Consider the following 15,968-nt stretch of genomic DNA (forward strand, 5'->3'; position numbering starts at 1 on the left):
GCTGAACACTGACTGCTTTCAAACGCCATGTTGTTTAGTCAAGTCATTTGTAAGCGGTTAACAGCGTTTGTTAAAGCGTTCGTGTTTGAAACACTTTTATGGTGATTTAAAGGCTCTGAGGATTATGGTCCATTTCCTGTCAGCCGCATACCTCCTGCTGTGACATAGTGTGCAGCATTTGTCACTGTGGATTCCTCCTCAATCTGTGGCTTGCTGAGACATAGCGTACAACGATAGTCACTGGGGATTCCTCTTCTAGTAGAATGTAGAGTTTTCACTTGCTTAAAACCAATGACACCTTGATAGTAAAGCTATATTTGTGACACTTCCTCCCCTCAGAGTGAAGATGTGTGGCTGGAAGCCGCTCGCCTGCAGCCCGGAGACACAGCGAAGGCCGTCGTGGCCCAGGCTATATGTCACCTCCCGCAGTCCGTCCGCATCTACATCCGAGCTGCAGAGCTGGAGACCGACCTGCGAGCCAAGAAACGGGTCCTTCGGAAAGGTAACCGCTTCTGAACCGCACGTGTGAGAAGGCTGCTGGCGTCGCTTGTATGCTTCTGCTATCAAAGATAAATGTTAACTTCAGACTATTCATTTATCAGAAGGCTCTCTTTTGACTGAGCTGTTACAAGTCTTTGTAATGTGTAGTTCAGGGCTGCCCAACTGGCGGTGCTCGGGTCGGATGTGCCCCCGGGCCGCACTCATTTGCCTGGTCTACTTTTTGTGTCGGGCCCCCTCCTCTGGCAGGCCCACCTTTTGTTTGTGCTTGGCTCCGCCCCTGAAGCCAGGCGATTGATGCTTTGCCCTCTACAGCCGTAAAATCCAGTGCTAGACACCCCCCTGCCCTTTAAGTTGGACAGCACTGGCTTAACCCTTTCCAATCCTACGTTGGTCTATGTCTGACATAGGTGCTTTTTAGTTAAGTATCAATGTTGGATTTTGTGGGAAAACATGGCAGACGCTAGGGGTCCTGTCGGCTGATTGAATCCAGCACAGCAACCCCTTTACATCAAAGTGTGGGGCTATGATGGCCACCAGCTCAGCTGCGGGGCCATAGAACTGACATATTATGTGGGTGCATTTGGGCTCGCCCCTAGGGGCGCCCTTGCCAGATCTAGTCCGGTATGGCTTCAGCTTATATGGAGCAAAGTGCACTTTGATGCCCTTAGTTACAGCTCATTACTTCAAGAGACTCCGGGACAGCGGCAGTTGTCTGCTAGAGTATGTGGCCAGAGGCTTCCCTCTTCTTGGGTAAGTATCTTATTTTTTCATTTAAAGAAAACCTGAGACCAAAGAGGTCTTGGGATTTATACTTACTTGGTGTTTCCTTCAGCCACCTTGAGGCTGCTCGATCCCTCGCCGTCTCCTCGGGCTGCTCCTGTCTCTCACTGGACAGTCTGGTACTGTGGCTGAGTCACGGTTTATCGAGCGCACACTGCCCTGTCGCATCTCAGGTACACTTTAACCCTTTCCACTCGGAGTTCTTTCCTAAAGGAAGTCGTTTCTGCTCTGAGGTTTTTTTTAAAGAAATGCGCTCTCTTACTCTCTCATTTTAACATGGAACGTAACACAGTAACATGGTATATCTTATTTTAAAGAACACATTATAACGTTTAATTTGATACCTTATTTGGACAGTTTGGCATCTTCTATTGGCTGGTAGCAGAGGAGAAAGCCAAGGTATGGTAAATTGAAAAACAGTGGGTTCCTGGGTGTAACCTGAGCCTGCCGTGAGCAAGTTTTGCAATAATAGGTGGTGTTATGCCCGTCACCCGGGGTCTTACTGTCCCTACACACAATGCAATCTTTGGTATTTCGATTGGGCATATTAGCAATAAAATACTGGCTACTATTTACACTCTCCCCCAGTCCATTCCATAGGATTCCATTGATTATCTGTGCAACTTTGTAGGCAATCTGCAAGAAATCTGCAAAGTAATCTGCAAGGAATCTGCAGATTCAAATCAGCAACCACCTTTTATTTAAAAAAAAAACAACAAAAACAAAAAAAAACAGAAGTGACATGTAAATGTCACTTCCTGCCGGCGGGGATCGCAGATTTCCGGTTGGTGGTTTGGGGGCACTACCTGTGTGGGCATGTAGTATTGCATGCCCACTAATGAGCACACAGTGATCGGCGGTTTAATGCTGCATCAGGTTCTCTTTAAAGTGTACTTGCGGCAAGAGAAAGGGAAAAAATAGATGCTGTGGAGAGGAGAGTATCTGGATAGTCTATAGGCTCCTCCCTCAACTTCACCATTACATTGCTGGGACCCTCTGAGCATATTCCTCAAGCCTTGTCAATTATGTTCTCCTCTGTGTATGAGCGTAGCTGTGAGTACAGCCTGACTCTGTGCAGTAGCACTGAGCCACTGGTGCATGCAGGGAAAAGCCGTACACAAGCATCGCCCTACTGCGCTGATACGGGATGTGCTTGTACATGGAGCGGAGCTGCAAAGAACAGCAGGGTCCCAGCGAGCATTGGTGGGTTGGATGAGAATTTGAGAGAAGCCTCGGAGGTAAGGATCTAAATTTTTGTCGCCACAGGTTTGCTTTAACAAATCTCTTGTCAGACTTGTTCACTCCTTTATGTCATTGATCTGCACATTTATTACTGTATCTTCTCTTCTGTTCCCTGATCAGCTCTGGAGCACGTCCCGAATTCCGTGCGTCTGTGGAAGGCCGCTGTGGAGTTGGAGGAACCGGAGGACGCTCGGATCATGCTGAGCCGTGCTGTCCCACCAGTGTGGAGGTGGGGCTTCATACTAATCATACAGTAACCAGTCCATGGTGACCTAATCACACTATAACCAGTCCATGGTGCCCTAATCATACTATAACCAGACCATGTTGACCTAATCACACTATAACCAGTCCATGGTGCCCTAATCACACTATAACCAGTCCATGGGGCCCTAATCACACTATAACCAGTCCATGGGGCCCTAATCGCACTATATAACCAGTCCATGGTGACCTAATCACACTAATAACCAGTCCATGGTGACCTAATCACACTATAACCAGTCCATGGGGCCCTAATCACACTATAATCCGGCCATGGGGCCCTAATCACACTATAACCAGTCCATGGGGCCCTAATCACACTATAACCAGTTCATGGGGCCATAATCACACTATAACCAGTCCATGGGGCCCTAATCACACTATAACCAGTCTATGGTGCCCTAATCGCACTATAACCAGTCCATGGGGCCCTAATCGCACTATAATCCGTCCATGGGGCCCTAATCGCACTATAACCAGTCCATGGTGCCCTAATCACACTATAACCAGTCCATGGTGCCCTAATCACACTATAACCAGTCCATGGGACCCTAATCACACTATAATCCGGCCATGGGGCCCTAATCACACTATAACCAGTCCATGGGGCCCTAATCACACTATAACCAGTCCATGGGGCCCTAATCACACTATAACCAGTCTATGGGGCCCTAATCGCACTATAACCAGTCCATGGGGCCCTAATCACACTATAATCCGTCCATGGGGCCCTAATCGCACTATATAACCAGTCCATGGTGACCTAATCGCACTATAACCAGTCCATGGTGACCTAATCGCACTATAACCAGTCCATGGTGCCCTAATCACACTATAACCAGTCCATGGGGCCCTAATCACACTATAATCCGGCCATGGGGCCCTAATCACACTATAACCAGTCCATGGGGCCCTAATCACACTATAACCAATTCATGGGGCCCTAATCACACTATAACCAGTCTATGGTGCCTTAATCACACTATAACCAGTCCATGGGGCCCTAATCACACTATAACCAGTCCATGGGGCCCTAATCACACTATAACCAGTCCATGGGGCCCTAATCACACTACAACCAGTCCATGGTGCCCTAATCACACTATAACCAGTCTATGGTGCCCTAATCGCACTATAACCAGTCCATGGGGCCCTAATCACACTATAACCAGTCTATGGTGCCCTAATCACACTATAACCAGTCTATGGTGCCCTAATCGCACTATAACCAGTCCATGGGGCCCTAATCACACTATAATCCGTCCATGGGGCCCTAATCACACTATAATCCGTCCATGGGGCCCTAATCACACTATAACCAGTCCATGGGGCCCTAATCACACTATAACCAGTCCATGGGCCCTAATCACACTATAACCAGTCCATGGGCCCTAATCACACTATATAACCAGTCCATGGGGCCCTAATCACACTATATAACCAGTCCATGGGGCCCGAATCACACTATATAACCAGTCCATGGAGACCTAATCACACTATAACCAGTCCATGGGGCCCTAATCACACTATAACCAGTCCATGGTGCCCTAATCGCACTATAACCAGTCCATGGGCCCTAATCACACTATATAACCAGTCCATGGGGCCCTAATCACACTATATAACCAGTCCATGGGGCCCGAATCACACTATATAACCAGTCCATGGTGACCTAATCACACTATAACCAGTCCATGGGGCCCTAATCACACTATAACCAGTTCATGGTGCCCTAATCACACTATAACCAGTCCATGGGGCCCTAATCACACTATAACCAGTCCATGGGCCCTAATCACACTATAACCAGTCCATGGGCCCTAATCACACTATATAACCAGTCCATGGGGCCCTAATCACACTATATAACCAGTCCATGGGGCCCGAATCACACTATATAACCAGTCCATGGAGACCTAATCACACTATAACCAGTCCATGGGGCCCTAATCACACTATAACCAGTCCATGGTGCCCTAATCGCACTATAACCAGTCCATGGGGCCCTAATCGCACTATAACCAGTCCATGGGGCCCTAATCGCACTATAACCAGTCCATGGGGCTCTAATCGCACTATAACCTGTCCATGGGGCCCTAATCGCACTATAACATGTCCATGGGGCCCTAATCGCACTATAACCAGTCTTGTGGCCCTAATCGCACTATAACCACTATTACTATTAATCTATATTACTATAGATTGCCCAGGATCTGGTGCTTCTGACGTATGACCAGTTTAAAGCGGAACTGAAAGGTCCTGAAAAAATAAGAGTTTCACTTACCTAGGGCTTCTGCCAGCCCCCTGCAGTCGACCTGTGCCCGCGCTGATATACTGATTCTCCATTCCCCCGCCACGGCTCACGTTTCTTCAGTGGAAGTCGAAGTTAACTGCGCCATGGCCACGCGTATCCTCATATGCATTCCCATAGCCAGGAGCGTCCTGTGCAGTCGCAGTACGAGAAAATATCTACTGCGACTGCGCAGTACGGTCCTGCCAATGGGAGCATGAACGAGGACACGTGCGGCCAGGGGCCCCGCAGGCGCAGCGGCTTTAAAAATTTAAAGCTGCGGCGGGGGATCACAGTGCAAGCACCGCTCGGCTGCAGGGGGCTGGCAGAAGCCCTAGGTGAGTGAAACTCCTCTTTTTCAGGACCTTTCAGTTCCGCTTTAAAGACCTCAATTCTGGGGTCAAGATGTAAAATGATTAAGAGTTCATAAAGAGCCTCTGTAGTGACATATTGTAGAATGCAGTCGCAGTGCAGTTTCTAGGCTAAAATGCACCCAGGGCGAGGGTGTAAAAATTGCGCCCCCCCCCCCCCCTAGGTTAGATAGGTAGGTGCCTCTCAGTATAGGTTAGATTAGGTAGGTGCCCCCTAGTATAGGCTAGATTAGACAGGTGCCCCCCAGAATAGGTTAGATTAGGTAGCTGCCCCCCAGTATAGGTTAGATAAGGTAGCTGCCCCCCCAGTATAGGTTAGGTAGGTGCCCCCCAGTATAGGTTAGGTAGGTGCCCCCCAGTATAGGTTAGATAGGTAGCTGCCCCCCAGTATAGGTTAGATTAGGTAGCTGCCCCCCAGTATAGGTTAGATTAGGTAGCTGCCCCCCCAGTGTTGGTTATATTAGGTAGCTGCCCCCCAGTGTAGGTTAGATAGGTAGCTGCCCCCCAGTGTAGGTTAGATAGGTAGCTGCCCCCCAGCGTAGGTTAGATTAGGTAGCTGCCCCCAGTATAGGTTAGATAGGTAGCTGCCCCCCAGCGTAGGTTAGATTAGGTAGCTGCCTGCAGTATAGGTTAGATAGGTAGCTGCCCCCCAGTGTAGGTTAGATTAGGTAGGTGCCCCCCAGTGTAGGTTAGATAGGTAGGTGCCCCCCAGCGTAGGTTAGATTAGCAGCTGCCCCCCAGCGTAGGTTAGATTAGGTAGGTGCCCCCAGAATAGGTTAGATAGGTAGCTGCCCCCCAGTATAGGTTAGATTAGGTAGCTGCCCCCCAGTGTAGGTTAGATAGGTAGCTGCCCCCCCAGTGTTGGTTATATTAGGTAGCTGCCCCGCAGTGTAGGTTAGATAGGTAGCTGCCCCCCAGTGTAGGTTAGATAGGTAGCTGCCCCTCAGCGTAGGTTAGATTAGGTAGGTGCCCCCCAGTGTAGGTTAGATAGGTAGCTGCCCCCCAGCGTAGGTTAGATTAGGTAGCTGCCACCAGTATAGGTTAGATAGGTAGCTGCCCCCCAGCGTAGGTTAGATAGGTAGCTGCCCCCCAGTGTAGGTTAGATAGGTAGCTGCCCCCCAGCGTAGGTTAGATTAGGTAGGTGCCCCCCAGTGTAGGTTAGATAGGTAGCTGCCCCCCAGCGTAGGTTAGATTAGGTAGCTGCCACCAGTATAGGTTAGATAGGTAGCTGCCCCCCAGTGTAGGTTAGATAGGTAGCTGCCCCCCAGTGTAGGTTAGATAGGTAGCTGCCCCTCAGCGTAGGTTAGATTAGGTAGGTGCCCCCCAGTGTAGGTTAGATAGGTAGCTGCCCCCCAGCGTAGGTTAGATTAGGTAGCTGCCACCAGTATAGGTTAGATAGGTAGCTGCCCCCCAGTGTAGGTTAGATAGGTAGCTGCCCCCCAGTGTAGGTTAGATAGGTAGCTGCCCCCCAGCGTAGGTTAGATTAGGTAGGTGCCCCCCAGTGTAGGTTAGATAGGTAGCTGCCCCCCAGCGTAGGTTAGATTAGGTAGCTGCCCCCAGTATAGGTTAGATAGGTAGCTGCCCCCCAGCGTAGGTTAGATAGGTAGCTGCCCCCCAGTGTAGGTTAGATAGGTAGCTGCCCCCCCAGCGTAGGTTAGATTAGGTAGGTGCCCCCCAGTGTAGGTTAGATAGGTAGCTGCCCCCCAGCGTAGGTTAGATTAGGTAGCTGCCCCCAGTGTAGGTTAGATAGGTAGCTGCCCCCCAGCGTAGGTTAGATTAGGTAGCTGCCCCCAGTATAGGTTAGATAGGTAGCTGCCCCCCAGTGTAGGTTAGATTAGGTAGGTGCCCCCCAGTGTAGGTTAGATAGGTAGGTGCCCCCCAGCGTAGGTTAGATTAGCAGCTGCCCCCCAGCGTAGGTTAGATTAGGTAGGTGCCCCCAGAATAGGTTAGATAGGTAGATGCCCCCAATAATGGAGGGGGGAGCCGCAGGGAGGGCAGCCCGACCTCTCCCTCCCTCTCCTCTCCCGGGCGCCCTCCGTGCTCCCCCCTCAGATGCAGAGTTCGTGAGCAGCAGGGATTGGGAAGCGCTGTTTACAACTCACCGGCTGCCTGGCTCCAAGCGCTGCTCTCTCGCCGCTGGTCTCCCCTCTCTGTATACATACTGATACACGCTGCTTCCGGCTACAGGAAGCAGCGTGTATCAGTACGTATACAGAGAGAGAGAGAATGGAGACCAGCGGCGAGAGAGCAGCGCTTGGAGCCAGGCAGCCGGTGAGTTGTAAACAGCGCTTCCCTGCTGCTCACGAACTCTGCATCTGAGGGGGGAGCACGGAGGGCGCCCGGGAGAGGAGAGGGAGGGAGAGGTCGGGCTGCCCTCCCCGCGGCTCCGGCTCCCCCCTCCATTATAGCGCCCCCCTCCCAACAGCGCCCCGGGCGGCGGCACGCTCCGCACGGGGCAAGAAACGGGGCTGTGCAGTCGATCATTCAGGATACCCACTGGTTTCAGCATTAGAAACACAGCATATTGGTATGAAACCCCGCCCTCGCAGTGAAGTTTAGCCCAGGCTGTTTATTATGCAGAATTATCCTCCCTGAACATTCTGGGAGACCAGGTGTTGTTTCTACTGGCTTTGGAGCACACAGCAAACAATCTGCAGAGATCACCTTCCAGCAGTAAAGATGTCGCCACGTGTGTATATTTAATGCCTGGCACACACCATGCAATTTCTTGCCGGAGAGATGCTCCAATTGATCATTTGCGACAGGTCCGATCTGATTTCCGATTTTTCTGATCAATTTTGCATAGAAGTGATCGGAAAATCAGATGATCAGAAAAACGATTGGAAATCAGTTCGGACCTGTTGGAAATTATTTATTGGACCATCTATCTGGCGAGAAATTGCACGTTGTGTACCAGGCATTAGAACGTAAAGAGCGGAGAGAGAGGAAAGGTGTGTGTTTTTTTTTTTATACAAAAGACAAACACTGACTGTATTTATAAAGTAATATTGTATAAAATTAGCATTTTTTTTCCACTAAGCTTTATTCAGTAAAGTTCCCCTTTAAGTCTGCGATGAGAGGTGCTCAACTATACTATGGTTGTTTGTTTTGTTTTTTTACTTGAAAAGCTTAATATTTACTCTAATGAACATAGTTGCTTTCATTATTGCCCTTGTTCACCTTACATTCTCTTTGCTGTGTGGTTGTGGTGCAGCTATGGCTGGCGCTTGCCAGGCTGGAGACATACGAGAACGCCCGTAAGGTGCTGAACAAGGCTAGAGAGAACATCCCCACCGACAGACACATCTGGATCACAGCCGCCAAACTGGAGGAGGCCAACGGCAACACACAGATGGTGGAGAAGATTGTGGACAGAGCCATCACTTCCCTGCGAGCCAACGGAGTGGAGATCAACCGCGAGCAATGGATACAGGTAGGTGTACATCACAGAGAGGAGATCATGATGATCATTAACTACACCAGCTGTGTTCCTGGGTGTTGCAGGAGATGGCTGCTATACAAAGAGCTTAACTCAATAAAGCATTACTTCTCCCAGAGTCAGTTATATGGGTTACAAGACCACTGTTAGCCACAATATACATTTGCAGTGTTCTCCCCAGAAATTTTTTTCAGCCGGGTGGCATGAAAAAGTAGCCGGGTGGTGACGGAAGGTCATGCTGGGAGGGTCGCATGAAGTGGCTAATTTATTTTGGGTGCCACCTATGTGCACCTATGTTGAAAGCTGCAATTAGTGGCTACAGCAGGACATTTGGATTTGGACATGAGTAGCAATTTAAGATTAAAGCCGAGTCCCCATCAAAAGATAGATCACGGAATTCCGCTATGAACAATAGTTCCACGATCTATCTTTGAACATCGGAAGTGGAGTGATGTGACCGAGAGGACACAGGCAATCGTTCAAATGAAACTAAGTTTTTGCTACCGATTTTAGCGGAAACTATTGTTTAATTTTAACAGTCATTTCCAATGTGATTGATCAGGATGTTCTTTCAAAACAAAATAAGCATCAAGGTTTGTAAGCCATCTGTAACTCGTTGTTTAACGAATCTTCGTTAAACTATGATTACGTGATGTCATGTGGAATGATCGTCTGTTGTGTAATTTTTATGTAGGTATGGACATTTTGCACTGAGATCATAACCAATGCCTGCTGTAACAGATGCAGGTGGGTATGATGTATAGGTAATCAGCTAGATAGACAGCTTAGCCCAGGAATCGCAATGAGCTGTGTAAATAGATCGTCACAGGTCAGCAGCAGCTGAATCCCCCTGAGATTTCTCACTGTTTGATTTCCCGGAGACACACGTGGGGGAGGAAGCCTACAGCTTGAGGAGTCCTTCACACGCTGTCTAGCAATCCTCCGATGTTTTATTACACACTCATAAAACAAAGAGGCCAGCGTGTGGAAGGAGGATGACTGACCTGATCACACTAAAGAGAAGCATCCTCATTTTCTCCCCTCTCCCACCACGTTTACAGCCGGAATACACACAGACCCAGCGGCTTGTAAAAGTTCCATAACGGGCGGCAGTACATTAGCTGACCTACAAGACAGGCTACGCCCCCCCGCTGGAGAAGCTGTAACGTGACTGGCTGACAGCAGTAGTGAGAGGCAGTCTTCTGAGCTGCATGAGGAGGGCGGGACGACACTACGTCATACAGTAGTTTCCCAGTCCCTCCCTCCACACCACTGACACAGACGGGAATGGAGGAACAGCGGGCGCTTGTAAAAGCAGTTACCGCACATGGAGGCTAGCGATTGGCAGCCGGGCGCTTAGGAATTTCAGGTCGGCGGAGCGCCCGGCTAATAGGCTCTAAGGAGAACACTGCATTTGCAACAGTTACCCCTCATAGAAATAATTAGAACACTTAGACCAGAATCATTTTATGTAAAAATATATTCCTGTAGTTCTATACAAATAGTATACAGTGGTAAAATAAGTAGACACCCTCTAATAATGAGTTGGTCCACCTTTAGCTCTGATTACAGCTGATATTCTTCTTGGCATGGACTCCACAAGAAGCTGATACAGTTGCTGAGGAATGTTGGCCTATGCTAACATAATGGCAGCTCTAAGTTGGGTCAGATTGGATGGTGGTGATTCCAAGCTTTGAAGTGATCTTTTGACTTTGTCCCACAAATGCTCAATAAGATTGAGGTCAGGGGACTGATCTGGCCAGGAAAGCAGGTTAAACTCTGAAATTCCTCAAACCAATTTAAGACTGATAGAGCATGGTGGCAAGGGCCCACAACGGATGTGCTTTCCTATTTTTCTGTGATACCAAAGGCACTCTTGATAGTCTCCTGCTGCTGAAGCACATCCTTTACAAAATCCATCTTTTTGTGTGTTGGGATAGTCTTTGTGATCCACTGCATTGAATTCAGCTGTAATTTGTTGTGTAGTTGCCCTTCTGTTGCTGTGGACTATGCGTGCTATTGGCCTTTCACCTCTCGTTCACCAGCCTTTTTTAACCAGCATAGTCATCGCTTGAAGTTTTTTTTTTTTTTTTTTACTTCTCAACTGCCACTCTCTTAAGACCCGAGATATTGTTGGGTGAGAAAATCCTAGCACCAGTGAGATGCTAGCACCAGCTCTTCTTGCATTGATTATTATCCCTCGTTTAAAGTACCTTTATATATTCGTGTATAGGCTTTATTTTTCAGCACAAAAAATGTGCTGGAAAGTTACCCCCCTCAGCTTATATGCGAGTCAGTGGAGCAGAGCAGCAGGTGGAGTTTTCTTACTGGCAGAGGAGCGTAAGGATCGTGCACTAGTGAATCCTGCTTTAGCTAGCTTCCTTCCTGCTGTGTCCGTGGCTCCCCATCCTCTGCAATATAGTGCGCTGCTCAAGACTACCTGTGTCCCCTGGCATGTGGAGCAGAATGTGCAAGCAGCGCATGCATATGAATTCACCGTCTGGAGACTTGGGCGCAGGATACAGCTGGTATATGGCTTATCCTGCTGCTACACAAGTTCCCGGCAGCGTTAATTACTATTCCTCTTCCAGGTCCATGTGGATAGTGGGGAATAATGTAATTTGGCTTCCAGCTAACTGGAGGCCGAATTACAGTGTTTTAAAAGTAACTTAAGCTCCACCTTCTGACAGCGCCAAAGTTACTCACTGTAGTCGTAATTCCTATTACGGTCTATGGTGGCGCTGGCTGCGCCCATATCTCCTGCGCTGTAATTACAGTGGTCGGCAAGCAGCGTTGTCAGCTGTTCCAATGATCAGGATTCTTCCTACGTGGCAATTGCTGTGTCTCATATCTATGATGCCATCTAGTATTATCTTGAGACTCTGTATTATCCTTGGAGCACATCTGGCTACTGTGTAGAGGGCTATACTGGGGGTTTGGGGGGTGGGGCGAATAATATGCAAGTCAATCACTTTTTCCTGTTTTCTGGGGGGGGGGGGGGGGGGGGGGGCACACCTCGGCTTATACGCGGGTCAGCTTATATGCGAGTATATACGGGTAATTTTAATCTATTGTCTTATCCATTTGGTCATTAACTTCCGTGATGACTCCATCGTCTGAAGCTGAGCGTTCCTTATATGGCCAATTCTGCATTGTTACATCACTCTGTCACTGTTGGGCTGGTTTACTTTCAATTAAGGGGTGTCTCAATTTTTTTATTTTTTTGCCCACTCAGTGTACAAAGATTACACGCACTTTGTGGTGAGGAATTACATGCATACTACGCCATAGAGTTCTTTTTTTCCTTTTCATGCATGGTCTGGATACGGTTGGAAGTATACAGGAGGATCGGCTGAGATATACTGGCTGGGCCACATGTGTTGAATGCCAACTGTCACAATTGGCATTTGAATTTGGTGAGCATAACAGTTTTCCTTAAAAAGGATAACCTCTGATGTTGCGATAAGCACCTTGATTTACCTACTTAGGAGTTTTTTTGAATTTGGGCCTTTTTTTGAATTTAGGACTTGTAATCTTGGACTTTTGCCGTTTTCAAAAAATTGTGTAAGAGCTGTGTATAAGAAAGGTCGCTGAATAATTTTCTGAATTCAGAACTCTCAGGGTCCTTGGAAACAAGGCCCTAGGTCATGTAGTGAGGTTGGGTCCTTAATATTAGGCCATTTAGTGGTTATGTAATGATGCAAATAACATCTCTGTGACTAGGGTTTTTATATTGTTATATGCACTTTTCGACCTAGATATTTTAGGAGCAGTATTTAAGGTCTTTTGCAGAAGATATATATGCTTTTAGAGAATCCCTCCAGATGCTATAATTTGTAGTGTTCATATAAAAATGGTGAGTTGTATGTTGTTACACTGAATATTCACACAGATAAGACCTGTTGAGCGCTAGTATCATTTTAAATATAAACGATTTTTCATTTAGGGTATACACCCCTTGTTGATCAAAGCGCACCAGGCAAATTATTCTTTAACTCAAGTTTTTTATGAGTTATTAATCACTTCTTTCCTTTGCCCTGAGGAGCGCATTTTTTTTTACCCTACTTCTCTTTTTCCACATGTCTGATGTTTGTTGTGATCTTGCTCTTTGTAGGATGCAGAGGAGTGTGACAAGGCTGGCAGTGTGGTAACGTGCCAGGCAGTGATCAGGGCGGTCATCGGAATTGGCATAGAGGAGGAGGACAGGAAGCACACGTGGATGGAGGACTCGGAGAGCGTGAGTATTGTTATTGTATAACGTTGCTGGATTCCCAAGTTTTCAAGGCCACCAGATTATAAAGCGAGATCTCGCTGCATCATTGTGTCTTACAGTGTGTGTCTCATGGGGCCCTGGAATGCGCACGCGCCATCTACGCACACGCCCTGCAGGTGTTCCCCAGCAAGAAGAGTGTCTGGCTCCGAGCGGCTTATTTTGAGAAGAACCATGGAACAAGGTAGGCGTGTGTAGAAGTATCATCAAATGTCCTATAGATAGTGTAATGGTTAAAGGGAAGGTCCAAGCAAAATAAAAAAATGTTTCACTTACCTGGGGCTTCTACCAGCCCCATGCAGCCATCCTGTGCCCTCGTAGTCACTCACTGCTGCTCCAGTCCCCCGCTGGCAGCTTTCCGACCTCGGAGGTCGGCGGGCCGCATTGCGTACGTTTTTACGCATTCCCACTAGTGCAGGATCATTAACACATACATTTTTACGCGTTACTGGTTCAATGCGTAAAAATGCACGCATGGAACCACTAACGCGTAAAAATGTATGTGTTAATGTTCTTGCACTAGCGGGAATGCGTAAAAACGTACGCAATGCAGCCCACCGACCTCCGAGGTCGGAAAGCTGCCAGCGGGGGACTGGAGCAGCAGTGAGTGACTACGAGGGCACAGGATGGCTGCATGGGGCTGGTAGAAGCCCCAGGTAAGTGAAACTATTTTTTTTTATTTTGCTTGGACCTTCCCTTTAAGGGCTCTGCCTCTGACACAGGAGACCAGGGTTCGAATCTCGGCTCTGCCTGTTCAGTAAGCCAGCACCTATTCAGCAGGAGACCTTAGACAAGTCTCCCTAACACTGCTACTGCCTATAGAGCGCGTCCTAGTGGCTGCAGCTCTGGCGCTTTGAGTCCGCCAGGAGAAAAGCGCATTATAAGTGTTTGTCTTTTGTCTTTAAAAGAAATCGTCAATCAAAATGTGTCTCCCCATGCTTCCTCCAGCCCCTTGCAGCTGACATGTCCCTCACAGCATCTCGGCTCGCAGCCGCCAGCTCAGGGGCCCCGCCGGTACAGAGGCTGACCACCTCTACTGCGCCTGTGCTGCTAATCAAGTAAGTCCATGTTGTCTGCAGTGTACTAGTTCTGTCCCTGCGCAGTACACTGCAGACAACGTGGACTCGATTGACAGCGGCGCAGGTGCAGTAGAGAACGACCACCAATTCAGCCTCTGCACCGTTGGGGACCCCGGGCCGGCGGCTGCGAGTGGAGATGTGGCGTGGGACATGTCAGCTGCAAGGGGCTGGAGGAAGCCCATGGGTAAGTTTTTATCATGGGGCAGCACATTTTGATTGACGATTCCTTTAAAGTACAATTGAATTGAACCTCTTTCGGATGGCAGTGATTGAATTTTATGCCTAGTTTGTGTAATTTTATTCTTTGTAGATTTCAATCACTTTTCGCCATGCGGACCTGGTGCTCTGTCATCGCTTGCTCTCTGATTACGCTGACAGCAGAGCTCCATATTATTGCCTCCTGACCCCGTGATTGCAGTGAGCCAATCACAGTGATCACTGCTCGAATTTAGAAAACAAAAGTATCTTGAAATCTGTGTGTGTCTATCCTTCTTATAAATTGGACTCCCTAAATCCCAGAAATTCAGTAGAAGCCGCACACACTACACTAAAATGGATACAAAAAGCAAAATATGAATAAAGTTTGTTGAAATATCTAAAGTATGAGGTGGTCACACATATTTAGGGCCCTTGCACACGGAGTCTGTTGCGTCACAAGGGAAGATATCACTGCATTACAACATTATATTCCTATGGGGCATTCCTCATCGAGTGCTGTGTGACTGGTTCCCACAAAGTAATGCACAGCATGCCATGCGTTATAGCGTCAGTGAGGCACACTTACATGGTACTGTACGGGTGCACTGCAGCAACAACACCTGATGTGTCTTTGCAGCAAACTCTGTGTGGAAGGGTCCTAAAATATATATTTATGCAGTGGCTGGATAGTTTACTGGGCTCTGACACAGGAGACCTGGGTGTGAATCTTGGCCCTTCCTGTTCAGTAACCCTGCACCTATTGAGTGAGGAGACCTTGGGCAGGACTCCCTAACACTGCTATAGAGCGCATCCTAATGGCTGCAGCTCTGGCGCTTTGAGTCCGCCATTATAAAAGCGCAATATGAATGTTCTGTCTTATCGAACAGTTTGTCAAATGTCACTTTGCAATGGCTGTTACCACATGGAAGGGTAAAATGACTAATCAGTGAAGTAAATACCTTTATAAATGTGAATTACAAATGGTTACACGTGCGGTACAACCCAATTTACTGCACAGAACATTTTTAACAATTGGGCCTTGAAACTTTATCCTGTTTAATTTTTATTTCTCCCCTTCCATAGGGAGTCACTGGAGACCCTCCTGCAGAGAGCTGTCGCCCACTGTCCGAAGGCGGAGGTTCTCTGGCTGATGGGTGCCAAGTCCAAGTGGCTGGCAGGTGATGTGCCAGCTGCCAGGAGTATCCTCGCACTGGCCTTCCAGGTGAGTGCCCTTGTGGCTGTAATAAACACTGAGCAATGGCTGGTATGTGTCCTGCAAGTGGGAACGTGTTCCTAGTAATAGAGGTACTTGGGTACAGTCAGCCATACACAATTCATGGTCAGCCTTTGTTATCAAGTGATCTGTTAGTGTAGTCCTATATCTGGCAATTTTGCAGGTTGATCGACCATCGAATCAGATGAAAATTGGTGCCGCAACATGTCCACTTGATTGATGACTTGATTGTTTTCTAGGCGAAATCTGTTGAATGCATCAATTGGGCATGCTGATAAATCTTGGTCAAAAGTGATGGGG

At 48.0% G+C, this 15,968-nt stretch overlaps 1 protein-coding gene and 1 pseudogene across 5 annotated transcripts in view; one reads left to right on the forward strand and one right to left on the reverse strand.

The window, feature by feature from the left end:
• The window catches only part of LOC137541584 (sterile alpha motif domain-containing protein 10-like), a 597,983-nt gene that overhangs the window by 118,270 nt on the left and 463,745 nt on the right, over positions 1-15,968 (reverse strand). The window contains exon 5 of one of the 5 annotated variants that reach the window (XM_068262962.1): positions 15,244-15,914. The exons of the other annotated variants lie outside the window; for them this stretch is intronic. The gene's annotated coding sequence lies outside the window, so the exon portion shown is untranslated. Of the gene's footprint in view, positions 1-15,243; positions 15,915-15,968 lie in introns of those variants that run through there. 5 annotated transcript variants of the gene reach the window in all.
• The window catches only part of LOC137541587 (pre-mRNA-processing factor 6-like), a 49,913-nt pseudogene that overhangs the window by 26,080 nt on the left and 7,865 nt on the right, over positions 1-15,968 (forward strand).

Source organism: Hyperolius riggenbachi, chromosome 12 (genome assembly GCF_040937935.1).
Source record: "Hyperolius riggenbachi isolate aHypRig1 chromosome 12, aHypRig1.pri, whole genome shotgun sequence".
NCBI classification, from domain to species: Eukaryota; Metazoa; Chordata; class Amphibia; order Anura; family Hyperoliidae; genus Hyperolius; species Hyperolius riggenbachi.